Source organism: Ornithorhynchus anatinus, chromosome 7 (assembly GCF_004115215.2).
Source record: "Ornithorhynchus anatinus isolate Pmale09 chromosome 7, mOrnAna1.pri.v4, whole genome shotgun sequence".
Classification (NCBI taxonomy): domain Eukaryota; kingdom Metazoa; phylum Chordata; class Mammalia; order Monotremata; family Ornithorhynchidae; genus Ornithorhynchus; species Ornithorhynchus anatinus.
Window position 1 is genome coordinate 9,260,671 of NC_041734.1, and position 22,785 is coordinate 9,283,455.

The 22,785-nt window shown below is 42.5% G+C and overlaps 1 protein-coding gene across 6 annotated transcripts in view; it reads left to right on the plus strand.

Annotated features, from left to right (window-relative positions):
- PLAG1 (PLAG1 zinc finger) overlaps positions 1-22,785 on the plus strand; it is a 46,475-nt gene that overhangs the window by 14,068 nt on the left and 9,622 nt on the right. For 3 of the 6 annotated variants that reach the window (XM_029069180.2, XM_007667274.4, XM_029069190.2), the window contains exons 1-2: positions 4,125-4,269; positions 19,781-19,879. The gene's annotated coding sequence lies outside the window, so the exon portion shown is untranslated. The other 3 variants (XM_029069181.2, XM_029069182.2, XM_029069189.2) reach the window with 3 other exon arrangements.

The window sequence follows — 22,785 nt, forward strand, 5'->3', positions numbered from 1 at the left end:
TTGTGTGTAGAACTGTGATTGTAAGTAAGAGTCTGCGTTTGTAAGTGGCCAAATCTGTCAGACCTCAAAAAGGAACTACCAAATACCCTTCTGAGGACTTTAATTGCTAAAACTTCTTTCGATCCATATGCAGGGAAAAGGGATTAGAATATATCTAAAAATGAGAAAGTGTACCACAGTGTCCCTGGAAGCCAGGGAAAATTATTAAAACAATAATCATTTAAAAAAAATCTCTCTAGAGCAGATGAATCTGAATTTCCTGCAGTGTTCTTTGCTTAATGATTGTTTAATATTTTGACGGGATGATAATATAAAATCCAACTATGTCCTTATCTACCAGTGATCAGCCCTCAATTTCAGAAATTCATTTCAATTTGTAGTTTCTTCTTTGCTAAATCACCACCTATCATTTAATTCTACCTTTCAGCATACTGCCGTCAATCTGAATATTCATATTTCCATCATGTGTTTACGCAAATAAAGTAAATGAAATAGTTTTAATGTATAGTTTTCTTGTAGGGGAAAAACATACCGATAAACCTTCCATATAAATCTCTGATGTGGAATCGTTTTTATTTTTAAATGTGTATATTCTAAAAGTTAAGTAGCCTAAATTGTCATCTCACAGAGTATCTGCCTCCTATGATGTATATTAGGTTGGGGTTTTTTTCCCCCCTTAGAACTGTTCTGCTTCCTCAGCACAGTTATAGATTCACAGATCCTTAAGATCAGGAAGTGTGATATGCAACACTATAAAGCAGCAGGTGAATCAGTCTGACTTCCTCAATGTTCAACAGCTGAGAATGTGGCTTAGAAAACTTCTATATATAAGATACGTATCTTTAGTGCTTGGCACATAGTAAGCACTTAACAAATACCATAATTATTATTAATTATTATTATTTAGTAAACCTTAAATGAGACTCCTAAATCTAAGTCACTGTTCCCATTGTCGTCTTTTACTTAAGAAAGATACATTGGCCATTTTTAGTGTCAGCATCACAAAGGTAAGAGAGAATGCTAAATGCCTCTAATCTCAAAGCTTTATTATTCTTCAGCCCTCTTTTTCTAAATTTGTTGTTTTATTCAGTTTTAGTTACTCTTTTGATGCATCACTATTTGATTTTTTTCCTCAAATAAAACAGTAATTTATGACACCTTAATTTATATAGGAAAATCATTCATTTGGTTTTACATTGACTTCAAAAGTACCTTTACTTCTGACTGATTTTCCCTCAAACCCTCAGTAATGTTTGCCCCTCCCAAACCTGAGGAATTTGATTATCTTACTAAAGATGCTTAAAGTTTTAAACACCAAACTTTGCCATTTGGCCTTCTTTAGCTATACTTTTTTCATTTGAAAAAGTATTTTCTGGTTGAGTCTGGTTTTGAATCTCTCTGTTAGAACATTTTGGTTTTAAGCACGACATCAATTATCCTGAAAGCCCAGTGCTCTACCTGTTGCATAGAAAAATATACCTTATAGGTTTCTCTCATTGGCTCCGACCTCCCATATCATTTCCAGGAATAATAATGATAGTAATAATAATAATTATGGTATTTGTTAAGCACTTACTGTGTGTCAGGCACTGTACTAAGCGCTGAATATAAATGTCTTTAGATGATTAACCTCTCATTCCGCAATTGTGCCACTCTGGGTTGAGTATTTATTCAGCTCCTTGATCACATCTTTCTAACCGGTCCTCATGGCCAGAGAGAGAAAAGAAACTTTCCTAGAAAGGTTAGGGGCCCCACCTCCTCCTCCAGCACAGAGGATTGTTTCCAAACGGACCATCGGGATGCTTACTAATGTTCAAAAATAGCTGCCACACTTTAAATGTTGTTTCAGGTGTACTAGTACCAAAAAATGGGTACCTGTGTCAGAGAAAGGACACAGTGCTAAATTTCTATGTGGGTGGTTACTTTTTTGAAATTATTACAATGCCAAGAATAATGGTGGGAACGGGAACGGAATTAAGCACTTTGTGCCGATCATTTTGTCGGGTGCTGGGTTAGAAGATAATCAGATCAGAAACAGTCACTGCCCCACTAGGGGTTCATAGTCTAAAAGGTAGAGAGAGCTGTGTTTTATTCTCATTTTACAGGGGTGGAATCTGCAGCATCTGAGAGATCAAATGATTTGTCCCAGTTCACACAGTAGTGGGTGAGATTGCTGTGATTCAGAACTTAGGTCTGTGGACTCCCCCCTCCTGTGCTCTTTCCATTAGGCCATGATGCCATCTCCGTAATGATGCTTTTCTGAGAGTCATAATAAAATCATGTTCTTGCATTTCTGGGATTCATTTTGTTTCCCCCTTACATCCTATGTTTGTAGTATGTAGTACTAGGGAGGAGGGATCTTGGATTAACCTGGTTAGTAAAAAACTGCAGTTATCTCAAAAAAAAGCCTCATTGTAAATATGACTGTCCTTTCTAACAAATACTTTGTTACCTGAATTGCTAAGTAGTGGCAGCCATTGACTGTTTTCAACTTTACTTCCCTTTGCTGCTGTGTACTGTGATGGAGGGGCTAACAGGCCATTAAACAGTTAACCAGGCAGCAGGAGATACCAAAAGGAAAAACAAGTGACTTGTAATTAGATCCCTTCATTTCATCTTTATTGATTCTCTCCTGATTATAATTTACAGAGTGAATATTTATAAACCTTTACCCAAATGCATCTCTTCTGTAGACTGAGAATCTTTGTGTGTTAAGATTCAGAGGGCTGTTACAGAAGTGATGACTGAGAAGCATTTTGCAAATGTAGAACGTTTTGGTGCGAACAGTATATTTTCCTGTGTTGGGGCCTTATTCGAGATTAGAATGCTGACACAACTTTTCTGACTAGCTAGCTGCAGTACTGAGTGGGGATCCTAGTACCTTTCTCAGTCGGAGAAACATGATTGAAAGCATACAGCTGTAGCTCTAGTTGACTGTTGGATTCAAACGATCAGGGCTGTCTGAGTGCTTACTGTGTACTGAGCATGATTCTAATCACTTGGCAGAGTACAACTTGGCAGAGTACAACACAGTAGAATAAGTCCTTCTTCATTGTTAAAGATGCCATAAACGGTGAAATTTACCCTGCACACAGTCAGCGTTTGATTGATTGGTTATAGGGTGAAAGAGGCCAGTGGAGGATCAGTAGTCCCATCCACAACTTGGACACACAAAGTTTGCCCCTTATCCTGCTGCGCCCTCATTTCCTCTTCTCTCATTTCCTTCTGCACCTCCTTTGCCCTTAGATTTGCACCCCTTATTCACCTCTTCCTCAGCCTCACAGCGCTATATGTATATCTGTAATTTATATTACTCTCTGTCTCCCCCTCTAAACTGTAAGCTCATTGTGGGCAGGGAGCGTGTCTACCAACTCTGCTATGTTGTACTCTTGCAAGCGCTTAAGTCAGTGTCCTGCACACTGTAAGTGCTCCGTAAATACAGTTGATCGATGGCTTGATGGCTGTCTGCTGACTCTGATGCCCTTTTTGCTTTTGCCTCTTTAAGGCCGTGCTTTATTCTGTCCTTAAAACATTTCCTCGGTCATCCTTGCTTTCAGGCCACGATACAGTTGGCCACAAAGGAACTGTTTGGTCACCTATTCTCCTTATATGTTCAGTCCAGTGGGACTGTGTTGAGGTGAGCAGGTCTTCAATTTCTAAGACTTCATTTGAGGACTTTAGTGGCTTGTGATCCTGACTTGGCAGTTGATGTTATTTATATTAATGTTTGTCTCCCCCTCTTGTTGAAAGCTTGTTGTGGGCAGGGAATATGTCTGCTTATTATTACATTGTAGTCTCCCAAGTGCTTAGTACAGTGCTGGGCACCCAGTAAGTGCTCAATAAATACATTTGACTGACAGTGTGGTTGCCAGTGACACCGTTGGGCCTGTTAAATGAGTGGGCTGTGGCTTTGGTGGCAAATCGAGCTCTCACAATATAGAAGGGTGGATAGCGCTACAACCCGGTAGACCGTCAGCTTGGTCTGAAGTTGGATTCTATATTGTCACCACTCTTCAACACCTCTCCCGAAGGATATGTTAGCCTTCTTGATTCAGTCCTCAATTTGCCTATCATTGTGTCATCGACAAAATGCTGCCTAGGTAACGGAATTTTATGGGAGCATTAAGTTCCAAGGTGCCAGTAATCTGTGCGTGTGTGATTTCTCTGATGGAAGCTGACCGAATTGCCTTGGTGTTCTTGAGATTTGTCTTCGGTCTATGGCTCTGGACTGACTCTGCGTAGTGCTTTAGAATCATCGACATCTCTTAGGTGCGTGCTTCTGGGGTCCTGTATCTGCTCATAGCAAATCTTCATGATTGTCTCTAGGACTTGCCCTAATGCGCCGAGCCATTTGAGGTGGAAGAATTTCCCAGAGGATGAGAACATTATTCTGGTGTCAACACCCAAGTCCTTGGTTGCATCCTCCAGCAGCTCCGTAGAACAGATTGAACAGTGGTTGATCTACCCACAGCCATGGTCCATGGGAAACCAATCAGGTAGGGCATCCCTGTTTCTGAAACTGCCTGCAGAGCCGTCATGGGGCACTCTCAGAATCATGATAAGCTTTTCAGGGCACCCAAATGTACTAAGAGCACGGATCCGGGAGCCAGAGGACTTGGGTTCTAATCCCGGCTCTGCCGCTCGCCCTGCTGCGTGATCCGGGACAAGTCACGTAACTTATCCGTGTCTCTGTTTCCTCATCTGTAAAATTGGGATTGAAGATTTTTTTCCTCCCTCCAACTTACACCGTGAATGCCACGTGGGACACGGGCTGTGTCCAATCTGCATTTAATCTGTCTACCCCAGTGCTCAGTACAGTATCTGGCACATAGTAACCATTTAATAATTGTGGTATTTGTTATTATTCGGAAGTCACCGTAGCCCAACCTGCTAATGGTGTCAAGTGCTTTTGTAAAATCTGTTTCTCTTTTTACCCATTTTTCTTTGGCTGCTTTTAGTGGAAACTCATTCTTCTAAATTTATCTCCGTTTAATTTTCACTCTGCCCAGTTTGGTTGAAGAATTCCCATGCAGAAAGTTCTTACTGCAGCCATTTGTTAGTCCCTTCCCTTCCCTCTTCTCTTTTAGAACTTTACTCGCGCGCACACACACACACGTGCTATACACATATGTATAGAAATTGTATCATCAGTCGAAGGAATTTACTAAGCATTTTGGAGAGTGCGACACGGTCGTAGGCGCAATCCCTGCTGTCAAGGATCTTACAGTCTAGCCGGGGGAGACAGACAAAATCAGGTAAGGGAAGCAACTGAGCATAAGGATTTGTACCTGAGATCTGTGAGGGAGGGACAGGATGATAAGGGCTGAGGGGTTAAGACTGAGTGCATGGGTGAGGCAGCAGGGAGGGAAAAGAGAGTGACCCGGATGAGAGCAAAAACTGGCTCGGCTTCCTGGAGGAGATAGGATTCCATCAATCGGTCGCACGTATTGAGCACTTAGTGTGCAGAGCACTGTGCTGTAAGCGCTTGGGAGAGTATGGTATAATAATGTTGGTATTTGTTAAGCGCTTACTATGTGCAGAGCACTGTTCTAAGCTAGACAGATCCCTACCCACAGCTAGCATACAGTCTAGAGGGGAAGACAGACATTAATATAAATAACCAGCCTCCTACTTTTAATAGGCATGGTTTTATGAGCTTGCTAATTTCCTGGGTCCCCCTAATATGGGTTTGGTTTTTTTTTTTCCTCTTCCAAATATTGCTTTATTGAGACCAAGAGCCCCGAGGGCCTCTGGAGAGATTTCTTCTCCTGGGGCAGGTTGGGAGGGGATAAGATCCTCCTCCTGCTCCAGATCCACAGTGACAGCATCTTCTCATGAAAGCTTTCCTCTTGGCACTTGGTCCTACCATCTAGAACTAGCCTGGGCAGGGAAGAGAATAAGACCGGAAAAGAAAAGAGGACTAGAAAGGCAGGGAAGAGGCAGAAATTAACAGAAACATAGGGGAGTGAAAACCACGAGAAAGGCAGCTTCCCTGGCAGGCCCAGTGGCAGGTGGTGAAGTCACAAGAGAAGGGAGAGCGGTGGTGGACGACGGCAGTGGTGTGGGGGGGAGTGAGGCAGACATTTCTCATCTCCGTCCTTCATTCACCCCTACTTCCTCACGCGCATCCCCCGTCGGAACTACTCTACCCGCTTTTCCCATCCGGACCTGGCTTTGTTTACTTTTCTGACTCCATCGGGCCACCACTTGGATCCAACCCCTCCCAACCCCACTGCCGGCTCCTGACTTTCCAGATGTGTATTTGTCGTATGCCGTCCATTTATTGTTGTATCGTACTCTCCCAAGCGCTTAGTACAGTGCTCTGCACACAGCACTCAATACGTTTGGCTGACTGAATGAATTTGACTTGGATCCCATTTCCCCCTCTCTGGGCCTAGTAATATTAATGATTGGGGCATTTGTTAAGTGCCGACTCTGCGCTGAGCACTGTACTAAGTGCCGAGTTAGAAATTAATCGGGTGGAACACAGTCCGTGTCTCATATAGGGCGCACAGTCTGAGTAGATGGCCGACCCGGCATCGAATCCCCGTTTTGCAGATGAGGAAAGTGAGGTCAGAGAAGTTAAGCGACTTGCCCAGGGTCACCCAGCAGGGAAGCGGCAAAGCCAGGATTAGAACTCAGGTCCTCTGAGTCGCAGGCCCATGTTCTTTCCACTAGGCCACTCTGCTTACACCAGATGACTGATTGCATAATGGGAGACGATCTCGCATGTTGAACTCTCGCATGTTCTGTCTGCTCCAGATTCCCAAACCTGCCACCGAGCTCTGGCTCCATCCATCTCACTTAGCCCTGACTTCCCGGGCCGGCCCTGTCCACCGCGAGCCACCCCTACAGCCCCTAGGCCCTCAGAGCCCCAAGGAGCCCACCCGGCTCCTTCTGCTTTCCTCCTCACAACACATCTGGCTCTCCTGCAACTCCTCGTATTGTTTTTATGCTCTTTTTTCTTCTCCTTCTCCCAGTCTCGTGCTCTTCTCACTGTAGCAGTGAAAGTGGGAAGGGAAGTGATGGTACAACTTGGAGAAGAGGAACGGGCTGGTCTTTGTGGAAGGAGTATGAGGAGCGGGAGTTGGGAGACTGGGGTTCTAGTCCAGGCAAGACACCCAACTTCTCTGGGCCTCAGTTTCCTCATCTGAAAATGGGAATAAAATCAATCAGTCAGGTTTAGTGAACCTGTATTGTGTGCAGAACACTTTTAAGTGCTTGGGAAAGCACAGTACAACGGAGTTGGTAGTCACAGTCCCTGCCCACAGTGAGTTTACAGTCTACAGGGAGAGACAGACATTAAAATAGATTAGGATTAGGGGAGATTAGTAGCGAATAAGAATATTTACATAGTTCTGTTGGGCTGGGGTATCAAATAGAGTGAGCCTTGTGTGGGACAGAGACGGGGTCCAATCTACCGACCTCTTCCCGACAAAAAAACACAATATATATCGTCAGACCAAGGTATGGAGTTTTAAATCTTCCTTCTAGACTGTAACTTCATTTTGGGCAGGGATTAAGCCCTCTCCCAAGTGCTTAATACAGTGCTCTGCAAACAGGAAGCGCTCGATAAATACAATTGAATGAATGATGTCTTTCAAATTACAAATAACAGAAATAACTGGACAGTTTATGGAGAGAGACGCAGATCCTGCTATAGCTGGAGTCAGCCACGTGCCGTGGGTTGATTGCGGTGTAAATCTGTATAGGCTTTTATGTGGGAGGTGGATTTTAATAAAGCTCTGAAGAATCAGTCCATCAGTAGAGTACAACAGAACTGGTAGACACGTTCCCTGCACACAGACCTACACAGTATCTAGAAGGAAGAAGGGAAGAGATGTGTTTTAGTATAGAAAGGATGGGAGAGTTCAGGTTGAGGGGAGGGAAGGAGTAATAGTTTGAAAGTGTGCATCCGTTAAATAGATGCGCTTGAGTGAAAGCAGAGAACACCAGCTGGAAGGGATTGGAGGTGTGTGTCTAGGGGAGTAGGGGAGAGAGAGAGGGGCAGTTGGGCAAAGAACGAGGCCGATGGGGGAAGACCTCGGTTCATACAGCATTGGAGAGCGCGGTAGCTTCATGAAGTGTAGGTCCCAGACTGAGCCCCCCTTTTCTTCTCCTCCTCCTCCCCTCCCCATCGCCCTGACTTGCTCCCTCTGCTCAACCGCCCTCCCTGCCCCAGAGGACTTGTGTGTATATGTACATATTTATTCTATGTATTTTATTAATGATGTGTTTATATAATTGTGTTTATATTGATGCCTGTCTACTTGTTCTGTTTTGTTGTCTGTCTCCCGCATTCTAGACTGCGAGCCCATTGTTGGGCAAGGATTGTCTCTATTTGTAGCCGAATTGTACTTTCCAAGCACTTAGTACAGTGCTCTGCACACAGTTAGCACTCAATAGATAACGATTGAATGAATGAATGAATGAATGAGCTAGTGACATCATCATATTGATGCCCGAGAAAAACGAGCCCTTTTTTAGTAATCCTGAGATTATACTTTTAAGAAACTGGAGATTCTACACTGGTATTTTCCTCAGAGAACACCTGGCTTCCTCTCCTACACATTGTCAATGCTGTGTTGGGAAACAAATGTTGTTAATCCGAGTTGCACAAAAGTGGCGTTTTACTACCATATGGTGATTTTTATCTGGGGCTTTCCCACAAATCATAATGAACCACTCGCTTTGGTAGTTTCGACATCATTTCTGGTTTTATTCGTGGTGCTGTGAATAAAATCCAGATAACTACTTTGGGAGATTTAGGGACTTAGGGGGATCAAAATGAATTATTGTTTAATATACTGTATATCTAGAAATCCATAGCCTTTCCTGTAGAGTTGTGATTATGTAACTCTCAGGTGATGACCAAATATCATTCTCTTCAAACTTACCCAGGCAATTCCAATTTTTTTGTGGTAGCTTCTCCATTCCGAGGGAGGATGAATAGAACGTAGCTACTAGGCTCCCAGTGGGAGTGGTTGTCACAGGGTAGCCACACTCCCACCCACACTGGGATTTCCAAGCTACTGCTCCCAAGGCTCGCATTCCCGTGCCAGGTGCTTCAAGCCATCTGCAGTCCAGGTGGAGGAGAGGATGGACAGAATAGATGCCCAGGAACCTGTGCTGGCAGGTGGGGACTTAGGAACAATGATACCAGCCCATGCAGAACCTGGAAATGGTGGCAGCAGATGTGAAAGTGAGATACGGTGCCCAACACGGGCATTACCGCCCAACCTCTGTCAAAGGGGAACCGTGTTAAAGCGAAACTTCCTTTTTCGAATGACTGGAACCATCCCGTAGTCTCTTACAGCTTTCAAAAATGATTTGGGATGCGACTGTCAGGGGGTTGGTAGGTTTGAGACCAGCAAAGCCTGGAAATGTGAGGCCCAAACTTGCCGGTTTCTGTGCCCGGCCTGGTACCGGCCCAGGATTGGCCACTGGCTCAGAACTGGAAATAAATACAGGCCAGGCCAAGAGTGGAAGGAACCTCACTTTTGGGGCTCAGGCAGGTTGTTCCATGGGCTGCTATTCCCAGCAGCCGTTGGTCACTCTCACGTGTTGTGGCATAACATACAAAGTGAGATTCCAGTTTGCCCTGCTTGAAGGCCCCTAACAATAATAATTGTGGCATTTAAGTGCTTACTATGTCCCAAGCAGTTACTAAGCCTTGGGGTAGATAGAAGGAGTCAGGTCAGACACAATCCAGTTACTAAGCCCTGGGGTAGATACTGAGTCAGGTCAGACACAATCCGTGTCCCGGGTTGGACTCACGGTCTAAGGGGGAGGGAGAAGAGGCATTTCGTTCCCTTTTTGTAGCTGAGGAAACAGGCGCAGAGGAGTTCCGTGACTTGCCCAAGGTCACCCAGGAGGCAGATGGCTGAACTGGGAGGAGAACCCAGGTCCTCTAACTCCCAAGCCCTTTTCCAATCAGTCACTCAGTGGTATTTATTGAGCACTGCGTACAGAACATTGTACTAAGTGCTCAGGAGAGCACAATATAACAAAGTTGATAGACATATTCCCTGCCCACAATGAGCTTACAAGGCCATGCTGCTTCTAAGCAGCCCTTGCATGAGGAAGAAGGGTTGGAGGAACTGGGACTTGTCCAAGCCCGGCAAAGTTTGGATCTGTGCTGCCTGGCTCAGGGCCTCAGATCCCCTGGGCCCTGGGCTTTCTCGAACCCATGCGGAGCTCGGCAGCAGGTGTGCCCAGCCTGGTTGAACTGTGGTGGTCCTTTCAGGGGCCATGACTAGACCATGGTAAATCCAATTTCACGGTACTCTGAACAGCGTAATAGGGGACTTGCACTGTAATCTTGGATGGTTGAACCGTCCGAGATAACCAAACCCTGTATTTTGATTGAGTTAACCCAACCTTTAGTTATCTGAACTAGCCCGGTCCCAGTTCGTTTGGATAAATAGGCATTTACTGAGAACCTGTTGCCCACCTGGAATTTTATAACTAATAATTCCATTTCCTTGTCATTCACGGATTCTTCAGCTTCTACTTTGCGTTACCTTCTTCGTTTCATTGCTCTATGCACTTTCTAAGACTCGCTTGGAGGGGGGTAAAAAAATAAGTGAAATGGAATCAAAAATTACTCATCAGTTGTCCCACCGAATAAGTTCAGGGAAGATTTCTGTATTCAAAACTGACAATTTTCCTCACCTTTTTAGGGTGATCCGTGATGCTTCATTGGCTCTGCCGTGGCACCCCAGAATACATCATTCTGTGATGTCACGGGTCCTAAGAATGTCCTGCTGGGATTTGGAGCTGGCCCTCAACGCTCAGGTGGGTGGCTTTTGTCATTATATGGCCCGGTTTTCAAAGTGGTGGAGTTTATTTCATTCCATACTCTGAAGGACATAAAACGTTAAGAGGAGACCTTTGAAAAGCGCGCCACATAATAAACACGCCACTTACTACTCTAGGGCCTTTACAGCCTACACCATGTTTCAGCAGGACATCTTTACTGTTCACGGCATAGTGGAAGAGCCAGTGTAACATCAAGGAGCTCTAAAGAGATGTGAATAAATTTTTGTTCAGTCAGTCAATCAACAGTACTTATTGAGTGCTTACTGTGTGCACAGCATTATACTAAGCACTTGGGAAAGTACAACTGGTAGATAAATTCCCTGTCCATGAGGAGTTTACATTCTAGAGTGGGAGACAGACATTAATATAAATAAATTTTAAGTGCTAGGGTGGGGTGTATTTGCAATAAATGTGCTTCAGGTGGAAAGTAGCAAGGTGGTACCTCTGGGAAAATGGAATATTTCCTTTGAAAACCCTGTGTGCAGGTGGATAATATGTTGTTTACAGGGACATGTGATTATGCTATTTTCCTGAATGAAATTTTGAAAAGTATTGCTCCCCTGAAAATTTTATTTTGAAAATACTTAGTTTTTATGTTTAAGATTAACCAGTAAATTGATGAAACAAAGTACATCTGAATTCCCTATATTTTTCAGTTGTTCTTGTCTCTTGCAAACTCATCAGGCAGCAGGCATTCGGTAAAACCCCTGGCGGTACAGTAAGTCCTCCGATAATGCGGAAGAAAAACTCAGGTTATATCGTATGCACACCCTGACTCGAACAACACTGATTCTTCCGACCTCACATCACATTCTATCTAGATAGTTGTGTGGTGTCGGAAGAACGTGCTCTAATTCCTTATCAGCATTGGATCCAAAATGGGTAATGAAACCACTGACCGTGGAAGAACCTAGCATATCCGAAAGACAAAGATAATCGTATCTTGAATGGAGTGCAAACCAAAAATGTGTGAGATTAGAGCACCGCTGATATTGGCAAGAGAAGGTAGGCAGATATAAGCCGATGAAAACTATGAAGTGAGAGGGGTAGAAAAAGTAGGGGGAAATGACAGTTTTCTCATTCCCGCAGTGACCGTTTTATCATCAGGGTTCAGCAATCCAAGCCACCTAAGCGTTCATTAGAAAGAATGGATTTCACTTGCTGATATTTTATTAGAGACTGAAATACCGAGTAGCAGGAAATGTAGCTGCATTCTGTCTGGTGTACCCTGATTCTCTCTGTGTCTAAATTTACTCCCCGGAGGCAATGGAGGCAGGTGGGGAGGAGCGTTAACTCTTCAGCCCTCTAGCTGGGCAGCTCGTAAGCCTGTCAGAGGGCAGGGACTGTCTCTGTTACCGATTTGTACATTCCAAGCGCTTAGTACAGTGCTCTGCACATAGTAAGCGCTCAGTAAATACTATTGAATGCATGAGTGAATGCTGCAGTCGGTGTTTCAGTGTGCAGATAGTTCTTCTAAGTGGCCCGAATGTTTATGCTCCTCCCAAAGTAGCTAGCTGGTAGTCAGTTTAGTCTCAGGGAGAATTGGGCTGGCCGAATAAACACCTGCCTGACAATTGGGTTGCCTTTGAAACCGTACTTCCTCTTTCGGGCTACTAGGGTGTCAGTAATTACTGCTTCAACTCACTTAATGGATTAAACATCTCCTCCTAAATGTGTTAACGTAATTTCCGAAGGAGTCTAACAGTCCCAGAAAACCACTTTTTCCTGGTTCATCAATAGAAACTAGTTCATTATGTGTTTTTGGCTCTTGCCCTTGTCTCCAATTGTTTCCTTCCCCTTCTCGCCACCCTCAGATCCTTTCTGTTCATTCTTAAATAAAATGTGTGTACATAGTTGAAGAGCCTTATGGTAAGGGTAAGAAAATGGTTAGGTATGACTTTGCCATTAGTGCTTTATTCTGCAGCTAAATGTGTAAATGTGAAGTTCTCCTTCCAGTAGGTAAGTAACATCTTCAAAGTTTTTCAATATAAAATTTTAATAATGGGCAAATGTGTGCAGTAATACTTCTCTGGCTTTTGTGCACTAAAACTTTGACTGGTAATAAGTTTTATTTTTGCTTTTATGTTTCTATTTTATTCAGGGTCTCTTGGCACGGTTAAATGTAAAAGTTGTTGCCGTTTTAAGGGCCAAGAAAGTGTCAGTTTAAATATAGATATTTAAAACACTTTGTGTTTTCATAAGTAAATGCATTTATGCATATTTGCATATTATGTTTTCACATTGAAAAGTCTGTACTCTTATTTCAAAAACAACAACAAAAAAAACCTAACCAAAAGACAAACTATGTGATTTTGGTCCCCAAGTGTAAGAGCTTGATTTTTGTTTTTGAAAGTCAAAGTTAACTGATTTTGGAAATAGCCTCAAGTTTTGAATTTACACCTAGGACTCAGTATGTTTAAAATTGTGTGTTTAATGTCATTTGGTCATTTTTTAAAGCAATTTGCGATTTGTTATGGGACATTTGGATAGGAAAGAAAACTTCAAATAGCCATGGAAGAGTTCAGTTTTCTTACCTGCAACTTGAGAGGAAGTGTCCGTGTACACTCACATTTTGTTCTTTAAAGTCACCAGAGTGGGAAATTCAGGACTTGAGGACTTGAGGTTGGAATTCGATTGGTTAATGAAAATTCAGTATTTTCCTCCAGGAAGGGCAACATCCTGATTCAAGGAGATGCATGCCTTAATTACATAGAATGAAATCTACCCTGAAATTTTCTGGGCTTTCCAGTTGGCCTTAAAAAAAAAAAATTAAAAAAGAAAGGCAACTCAAGTAGTCTAGTCTGTTATTAGGATTTGTCATCTAGTCAACGCTTTCTTGGCTTCCATGATTGGGATCAGTAAATCTCTGACATCTTTGTAAGTAAAAATTGCCAGAAGTCCAACTCACGTGAATTGTGATCCGTCACGATCATTTCTACTTAAAGCGTATTGTGCCTATCTCTGACGTGCCAATACTCTGCAATTTTTAGAAAATAATTTTCATAAGGCATCCCTACACTGGACCCCAGGGCCAGCTGCTGGGCTCCGCTCCCCTACCCCTCCCACTCCACTCTCTTCTCCTCCTTTGTATGATTGGTCTGTGCTGAGACATTCCTGTCCCTCATGGGCAGTATTCCACCTGTCTAGAGCAAGGCCAAAGAGCACAGATGTTCCTCCTATATTACACATCCACCACTGCAGTCTCCACTCAATGATTTGGGTTCTCCAGAGGCAGGAATTGCCCCTTGGGGCTCCTAAAAGAGATTCTTCTGGCCTCTAAATTGACCTTAAATTCTGTGGGTCTGGCAGATGCATCCCTGCAGGTCAGGTAAAGTACAGGGAGATTAAAACTTCCTCCAAGATTCAGGCAAGTCACTGGTGGACCTAAGAATGGAAATCTCGTCTTCTGACTCCAAGTGGAACGTTAAATATCTGCTCACACTGCTCTTCTGTGGATGATACTTTGCTAAAACTAACAAAAGCTACAACCCTAGAATTGCATGTTGAGTGAAAGCAAAGGAACCATCAAAAATGAAAATGTTGTATATAGAGGGGAAAGATATTGTTACTGTGAGAGCAGTTTTATTTGCAACCTCATTGTAACAAACATATGACAGCCATCTTTGGGGACAGTCTGTCAGGGCATTTCTTATTTTGATCCACTGAGTGATCCCCTACAGCAAGAGAAAGTGTCACCAGATTTGGCGGAGAGGGAAGGGGGGGAAAGCAATGGTGTGAAAACAAAACAAGGGTTCGAGGGGCTTACCGTGCTGATTGAGGTCCACAGAAATGGGCCTCCAGGATGTTTGTTGAAATTGAATATCCTAGAAAAATCAGTGAACTCCATTCTAGGTGGTTATCGAGTGAAGGTAATACTTCAATGAACATACAGTGAACATTTTTCAGATTTTTGGAGGCCTCTCTCTAACAAAGTATCATCCCTTCCGAATTTGATTCCTACTCTGGGGTCCTTCCGTACGATTACATATGTAAGCTCTGGGTTCTTCCATGGGGAGCTGGGAAGTCGTTGCCATCATGCTGATTTTTAAATCATTCTAGGCCACTAGATGTTTTCCACAGGGGTTGCCCTTCTCCTATGTGATTGGTGGATTTTATAGAGTTGGGATTAAATTGAGTCCTCTGTTTCGGGAATGGGTACCTAGGACACATGAAGCATATCCTCCAAATGGTTTCCTATTTGTCTTCCAAATCTAGTTGTGTATTTTTTACTTTATTTTTCACGAATTTTTGAACAGGTGGGCAGTGAAAGAACTGGCAGCTTAAAGAAGCTTGGTGTTTAGTGGCAAGAAAGTGGGTGAGCTCTCCTCACCATGAGCCTGATCCAGGAAAAGTTTATTCTTCCTAATCAAGCAGGTCTCAATGACAGATGATACTCGTTCTATAGCAGTTTGGCCTATTCACGGGAAAGTAAGTGTGCTATAGGATGCAGAAGAGATTTGGGGGGAGGGGTCTCTGTTTCTAGAAAAAGGGAAGGGTAAATGGATAATTTGCTGGGGTGTTTTTTTTTTGAAGTGTAAAAAGATGATTAAATATGTTTTGCAAGTTTGTTCTAAGACCTGTATGTTGCACCTTTACTTACATTCTGCTGCCTGCTTCAAAATTGCCCTTCTTTAGTGGTGTTCCTGCCCTTTGGTACTCTTAACAATCTCTTCCACACCCTTCAAATCTCTTATGCTGCCTCTGCAGCAGGCATGTAAATTGAAATGTACTAAATGTTGGTAAGTTTCATTTTGCAACCCACCTTTCCAGTTGCACAAAAGAAGCAAATGAAGCTGCCAGGCTGATACCTGCTCAACTAGTACTAAATGAATGTCATAAGCAAAAATTGCAATTTTTCCTAAATTATGTCTTATTACGGTGTTTGGTGATTAACATAAATCAGGATTAAGCTGAGAGCAACAATCTCGTTTACCTTCCTGAGGTTAGCAGAGTCAGCGTATTCCATTAATTTCAAGTTTGAAGAATCTATGAATGCAGGTAAATTGTGGAGAACTACATCAGGTAGATAATTGAATCCAAACAGATCTGGGAAATTCAAAAAAGAAAACTGAATTATAAATTGCTATTATTGGTTGGTAATAATAATAATGTTGGTATTTGTTAAGCGCTCACTATGTGCAGAGCACTGTTCTAAGCGCTGGGGTAGATACAGGGTCATCAGGTTGTCCCACGTGGGGTTCAAAATTTTAATCCCCATTTTACAATGAGGGAACTGAGGCACAGAGAAGTTGTGACTTGCCCACAGTCATACAGCTGACAAGTGGCAGAGCTTGGGATTCGAACTCATGACCTCTGACTCCCAAGCCCGGGCTCTTTCCACTGAGCCACGCTGCTTCTCTAGACCCTCAGGTTTTTTTTTTGGACCTTTCAGTGTATGTACGATTCTTCATTGGTTGATTGCATAACTCACTTCAAAATATAACCAAAAGCCAAGATGATGAACTTTCAGTTTTTATGAACTATTTATTTTTTTTCAACTGTTACCTTCGAAGGCCATGCTTGTGGGACAGAGGGACTGTCAGAATATTTTGCAAAAGCCAGAGCACATTCTAAAGTTCTGGTCCTTCACGGTAGCAGTTTGAAATGGTGCATCAAATATGCACATACATTTTCAGTCTTGCAACGGTTCTTCATTTTTTTCTGGTGAAGACAAAGAAAAACTTCCATCAGTTGAAAAATGTGGTAAACTCTGATAATTTAAGGGAAATTGGTAGTGGTTGTGGTGCGAAATTCTCAGAAAAGCATTTCCATACTGCCACAGAAGTTCTTCAAAATATACCACAAGATAGAGTATGGAGATTCAACCCTAAAATTTTAGTTAAGGATGTGTAAATACAGCCCACACATTTTTTCCATATTTATTGTATCAGACCGAAGACTAATTAAGTATAACCAGTTCTTGTTGCTTTTAGTATATAATTAGCCGCCCTTCAAGGTATTTGGTAACAGCCTAAGGTCCGAAGATTTAAAATGGATTTAAGTAATTTGGAACATTGAAAACCTACAATAATTTTGGATTATGGTCTCATTAAAAATACTAGATCACAAATTGCATGGGCATATTTTGCATTCATTTCATTTTCGAAAGTTAAAAAGAATCCAAACTAGATTATATTTGGTTTCCCTCTATATTTTTAAATAAGAACATTCCGTATTACTCAGACTATTTAAGATGAAACACAGATTAATTTCTAGTCTACCAAATCTATTGTACGCTCGTAGTACAGTGCTCTGCCACAAAAAGTGCTCAACACTTACCATTGATGATGAAGTAAAACGAGCCGTCGGCCAGTAATTTGAAACTTTGTAGCTGAGTTGATATATTTAATAAGGGAAAAACTGATAATTCACTCATTGATGGTGTGAGCTGCGGATGGGAATTTGAAAGGTAGTCAGAGACTGTGTATTACACATTTTCCCATTTTCTTTGGTGTCAGTTCACTTTTTTCTCCCAGAAACCTAAACAACCCTTAAAGCTGTACTAATCCTTTTTTAAGTACCCTCAGTGTTTTTGTTGTGTTTTTTTTCTTGGTATTTGTTAAGCACTTATGTGTCAAGCACTGTTCTAAACAGTGGGGTAGATACAAGTTAATCAAGTTGGACACAGTCCCTGTTCCATATGGAGCTCCCTGTCTGAGGGAGAACAGGTATTGAATCCCCATTTTAAAGTTGAGGTCACTGAGGCACAGAGAAGTGAAGTGCCTTGCCCAGGGTCACACAGCAGACAGATAGAGCTGGGGTTAAAATCCAGGTCCTGTGACTCCCAGGCCGGAATTCTTTCCACTGGACCAACCTGCTTCTTCCTTAAAACATGCTCTTGCTAGGTGTTTTAGAGAGAACACCATTTGGAAATTAGAGATAGAGGAAGAAACATTTGGGTGTCCAAGTGGCCAAGAACCCCTTACAGTAATGCGACTTTTCCTTAATGCAGGATTCCTCAAGAGGTAACTCCCAGTTTTATAGGAAAACCGAGTTTATTAATCTGTTCCACTTGTTTCTGAAGAGATTTTCTCAGAGCTAGATTAGGCTGTCTGTATCTTAAGTTTATGTCCACTGTAAATTCCTTTTGGTAGAAATGAAGAAAATTGGCTTAATGTGTATATTTCTGTCTGCTCGTAAGTTACCCAAATTTCATCATTAGCCTACCCCGTCCACAGTAGCCTCTGGGTCGTGATGTAAATGAAATCATTATTCTTTATTAGTCCCCTGACACAAATCATAATTTGTAAAGGGGAGCCTCTTTGCACTCAGGCCTCACTCTTTTGCCCTGTAGGAAAAAAAGGAGGCTTAAATCTTTACTTTTTTTTTTTAATGACTATTCCCAAATCGTATCACAACTTTTTTGTTTCTTCCAAAGCATGTGAGAACTGTGCATCCAGTTGTGCCGATTGCTCTTACTAGGCCCATATACTATGCTTAGGAAATGTCCTCTATTTCATAACCGCTTATGCAGTTCAGAAGAATATGGGGTGTGCGTGAGAGTGGGGGAAGAGATTTTTTGGGTTTGGTTGAGCTGTTCAATAAAAGATTTTGGTTTCATTGATCTTTGTGGCCCAGTCCTCTTCCCGATTTTAGCTCGTGGTCATTTAATGGTATATTGCCATTTTCCTTTTTCGATTTCATTCTTAATATCAGTGTCAAAATAGTACATTTCTTCTTTACGCACTTCATGCATCAAAACCACTGCAGATTTTAATTGACTTTGCTTATCCTTCTATTCCTCTTACATCCTTTGTGCCATCCAGAAATATTAGTGAACGCGAACACTTCATTTTTTTTTTTACTCCTGTTCTCACACTGATAGCTGAAATGACTTCCAGCGACGCTCATCCCCCCCCCCCCCCCATAAACGTATGTCTAACTTCTTGGAATTCTGTTTTATATTTTTAATGCACTCTCTTTTCGGAGGGGAGAGGGGAGAAGCAGAGTTCTTTATCTCTCGTGAATCCTTATAGCAGCCTGAGAGTTAAAGAGGCACTTACCATTATGGTATCGCATATTAGACATCTGAGGTACAGAGAATTTACCATCCTCCGATAAATCCAGAGGCAGAGCAGGACATAACGTGGGCCTGCAGATTGATCGGTCAAGAGCTCTTGGAAGAACAGCACTGTCCTTAGGATAGGGTCTTTCAGGTATTGCCAGTTATCCCCTGACTCATTTTTGTTGATTTTTGTTTCCCCCCCAGTCTGTACTCCAGGACTGTTCCCAGTAGCCCATCACTCATTCAGCTTTCTTCCCCACTCCCTAATCTAGCTCACAAATTGAGTGTTCACTGGGTCTTTTTCTTCCTTAAATATTGGTACTCTTACTACTGTAACTACCCATATAAAATAAATCCTTTTTTTCGCCTCCCCCAAGGAAGTGGTGAAGCAATAAGTAGCAATTTACTTTATAATCTAATACTGCAGTTATTCTTCTGGACTGAAGCCAGACATATATCTCTATTCTGTAGCTTGACTAAAGAGTTACAGAGATGTTCCCCAGTGACAAAACAAAAATCTGTATTTTTAAAGTGATTTTTGATTCTGCGAATTTGCAAGCCATAAACTGCCCCCTCCCCCTCGAGCCCCTCCCATCCCCTTTCTGAGCAAGAGAACGGAAATAATAGGGCTAGATTATTTTCTCTTTTTCATTTTTAAACTACCAGTTCTGGTTTGGAGTTTGAATTATTTCAACCTTCCTAAATTTGCAACTATCTTAGTAATTTTCTTGCTTTCTCTTTTACGTGTAACTGCTACATGCCATTGTTTTGACATGTAAATATACCTAGAACTAATTGAAGTATACAAACGGTATTCATTAATGCATGCATAATCAGCCAGGTATTAAATCTAAGCATGAGCTGCTTAATCATGTTTCCTTACCCTTCATATTTGTTGTCATAATCACAAGTTTCATGAGCATCTAGACCATTCTTGTTTATTTTGTTTTACAGATCACTCAAAATGGAAAGTACTGGATTTTACTCCTCTCCAAGAAGAGTCCGTGGGACTGGTTAAGGTCAAAATCTAAGGATTTTACCAGCTGTCATCAGGTGTGCATTGAACAAATGCTACTGAAATTGTTTTTCAATACTTTATGCTTTCTTATAAACTACAATTTAAAGTGCATATATGGTAGTTAATAATGCTAGATATTGGGGTATCAGCCTTGTTATTCATCCTGCGGGGGGAACCACCAAAGAGAATAATAATGTGAATTGGTAATTATTAAACTACAAATAGGCATTATTAATCATAAAAGTTTTTCAGCTGGTCTTGGAATAGTGTAATATTTGAGCACTAGGGCATAATATCTTTCTTCATTGCTCAGTATGTACAAGCAAAGTCATAGCATTCCATTAATTTCGCATTGGACTTAATATAGACATTTCAGAATTCATTTTTAGTTCAATTATATGTCCTAGGATAAATGCAAATCACTGTCTTTTCAAGGCAAGTTAATGTATAATTTATAGTTATCTTTGCCTTGTTTTCAGTATAGTGCCTAAGGCCTGTAACTTAAATTGTCCTGCTGTGTTTTTTTCTCCCCCACACCCAATCTCCATTTCATTTTTTCTTTTGGTGCCTGTTTACAGCAGTTTGTTTTCATACTGTCGTGATTTTTTTTTCAAATTATCCATTTAAATGTTGGATCATCTGAAAGACCAAATGGCTAGTTAAATCTTCAGAGAGTTTGGACTGGGAGTTGTTCAACATTTAGGGAAATTATATGTATGTTTCTTGCTTTTGAAATTTTTAAAAAATTCTTTTTTTTTTCCCACAATTCACTTTTGCCAAATAGTATGTAGGGGCATAAAACATTTAAATCATTCATAGGAAAGATTACTAAAACAAATATTAGACTTATTTTATTTCTTACTTTGGGCTGGCAGGAATCCAGTATTCCGTCCTGCAATCGTATTTTGGCTCTCTAAAAGGCAGTATTAGGGCAGTTGGTGGTCTTTGGGGTAGAGGAGTTAACACCAGCCAGGGGAGAGTAAAGGAGGGACACCTGGAGGTCCTTGTGGGTCAGATAACGTAGGGAGAGGAAGGAAGTGAATGCAACAGAAGTATGAAATCAATAACTTCATTTGAAGATGACTCCTTTAATGTTGCTCTTTAGTCTATAAGGAAAACTTTTTAACAGAAATCTAACATGACTGAAAGATACTGCTGAGACCCCACGTACTAGAGGAACCCATATTGGTCACTGGCTGTCCAGATCAGCTGCTGTAGCTCTGGATTTTCTTTCTCAAACTCCCTACCTCCCCCCAACCCCCTTTCTCTGAACGCCCCACCCCTCTTCTCCCCCCCCCCCACACCCACTGGCCCCCGCCACCTCACTCCCAGTCAACCCCTCCACACCCCTTGCACCATCCCCATCCCCCCCGCACCTTCCCCATAGCCGCAGCCAAGTGTGGCCTGTGGAGCTCCCATTCCATCATGGGGGCAAGCTTCCCTTCATCATTGACCTATTCCTGATCCAGTCACTGCTCCTCGTCACCATCACTGAAAGTTGGCTCTCCTTACATGACAGTCTTCCCTACCACTCTGTTGGAGGGTGGTGGGGGTGAATCATCTTCTCCCACTCCCCAAGACTCAATGGAAAAGGGGTGGAGTCGGTTTCCTTCTCGCTCCCCAAAGCCACTTTCGTACCATCTCACCTCCCCCTTCCCTCTCTTTTCCCTTCCTTTGAGGCCCATATCATCTACCTCTCTCACCCACCCCAGTTACTAGTCACAGTCATCTCCCGGTCCCTCCAACTTTCTGAACCATTTTGACCCCTTTCTCATATTCCTTTGCTCATTTTCCATCCCTCCATTGATCCTTGGGGACTTCAGAATCCACGCGGAGGTTCCCAATGATCCTTTTACTGTCCACTTGGTCTGATAATCTCTAGTCACTGTACAGTCTCTTCCCTCACCAATTCTGAACTTCTATCAGACCACAGCCTCCTCATCTGCTCTCTTCCCCAGATATCCACTCTCTGCAAATCTGTCCTGTTCCCCACACAGAGACTTGGATCTTTTGAACCCCCCCCCCCCCTCCAGTATTCGAGAGCCATCTTACCCCATTTGGTCACCAAACCCAAACTACCTTTTCAAGATGCACACATTGATACCGTAAGTGTTACCCTCTCCATCGAATTCAACTCCCTTTCTCCCCATCCCTCTGCCGATCTTGTACCACTAATCCAGAACCCTGGATCACCTCCATGGTACGCTTCCTCCTCTCTTATTCCCAAGCTTCAGAGCACCATTGGTGGGAACCCAGGCATCTGTCTGATCTTGTCCACCTTAAATTCATTCTTACCTGCTTCAATTCAGCCCTCTACTCTGCTCGACAATAATGCTTCTCCTTCCGGATTCACTCACATACCCACTGCCCCCTACAGCTGTTCCAAGGATTTAACTTCCTCTTTAAACCTCCTGTCTCCGCCACTTTTCTCCTAATGACCTGGCCACACAACTTCATTAACAAAATTGAAACCCTCAGGCATGATCTCCTTAAAATCTCCCCTGCTCCTCTCTAATCCTCCCCCCTTTGACTCTCCCTTTATTTCTTGCAGTATCTCTAGAAGAGATCTCTCACCTCCTCTCAAAATCTACCCTTCTCCCCTTGTGCTTCTGACCCCCCATACTTTCATACCTTATTAAAATATTTGCCCATTCCCTTCTTCCCTACTTGACTGCCATCTTCAACCATTCACTGTCCAACAGCCTTTTTCCCCACTGTTTTCAAGCATGCTTATACATCCCCTATCCTCAGAAAACCACCCCTGACTCCATGGCTCCTTCCAGTTATCACTCCATCTCCCTCTTACCATCCTCTCACTTTCCTCTCCTCCAGTTCTCTCCTAAATCCCATCCAGTCTGGTTTCCGCCCCCTTTACTCCACAGAGCCCCTTGTTGAAGCAATGTGGCCTAATGGTTAGAGCATGGGCCTTGGAGTCAGAAGG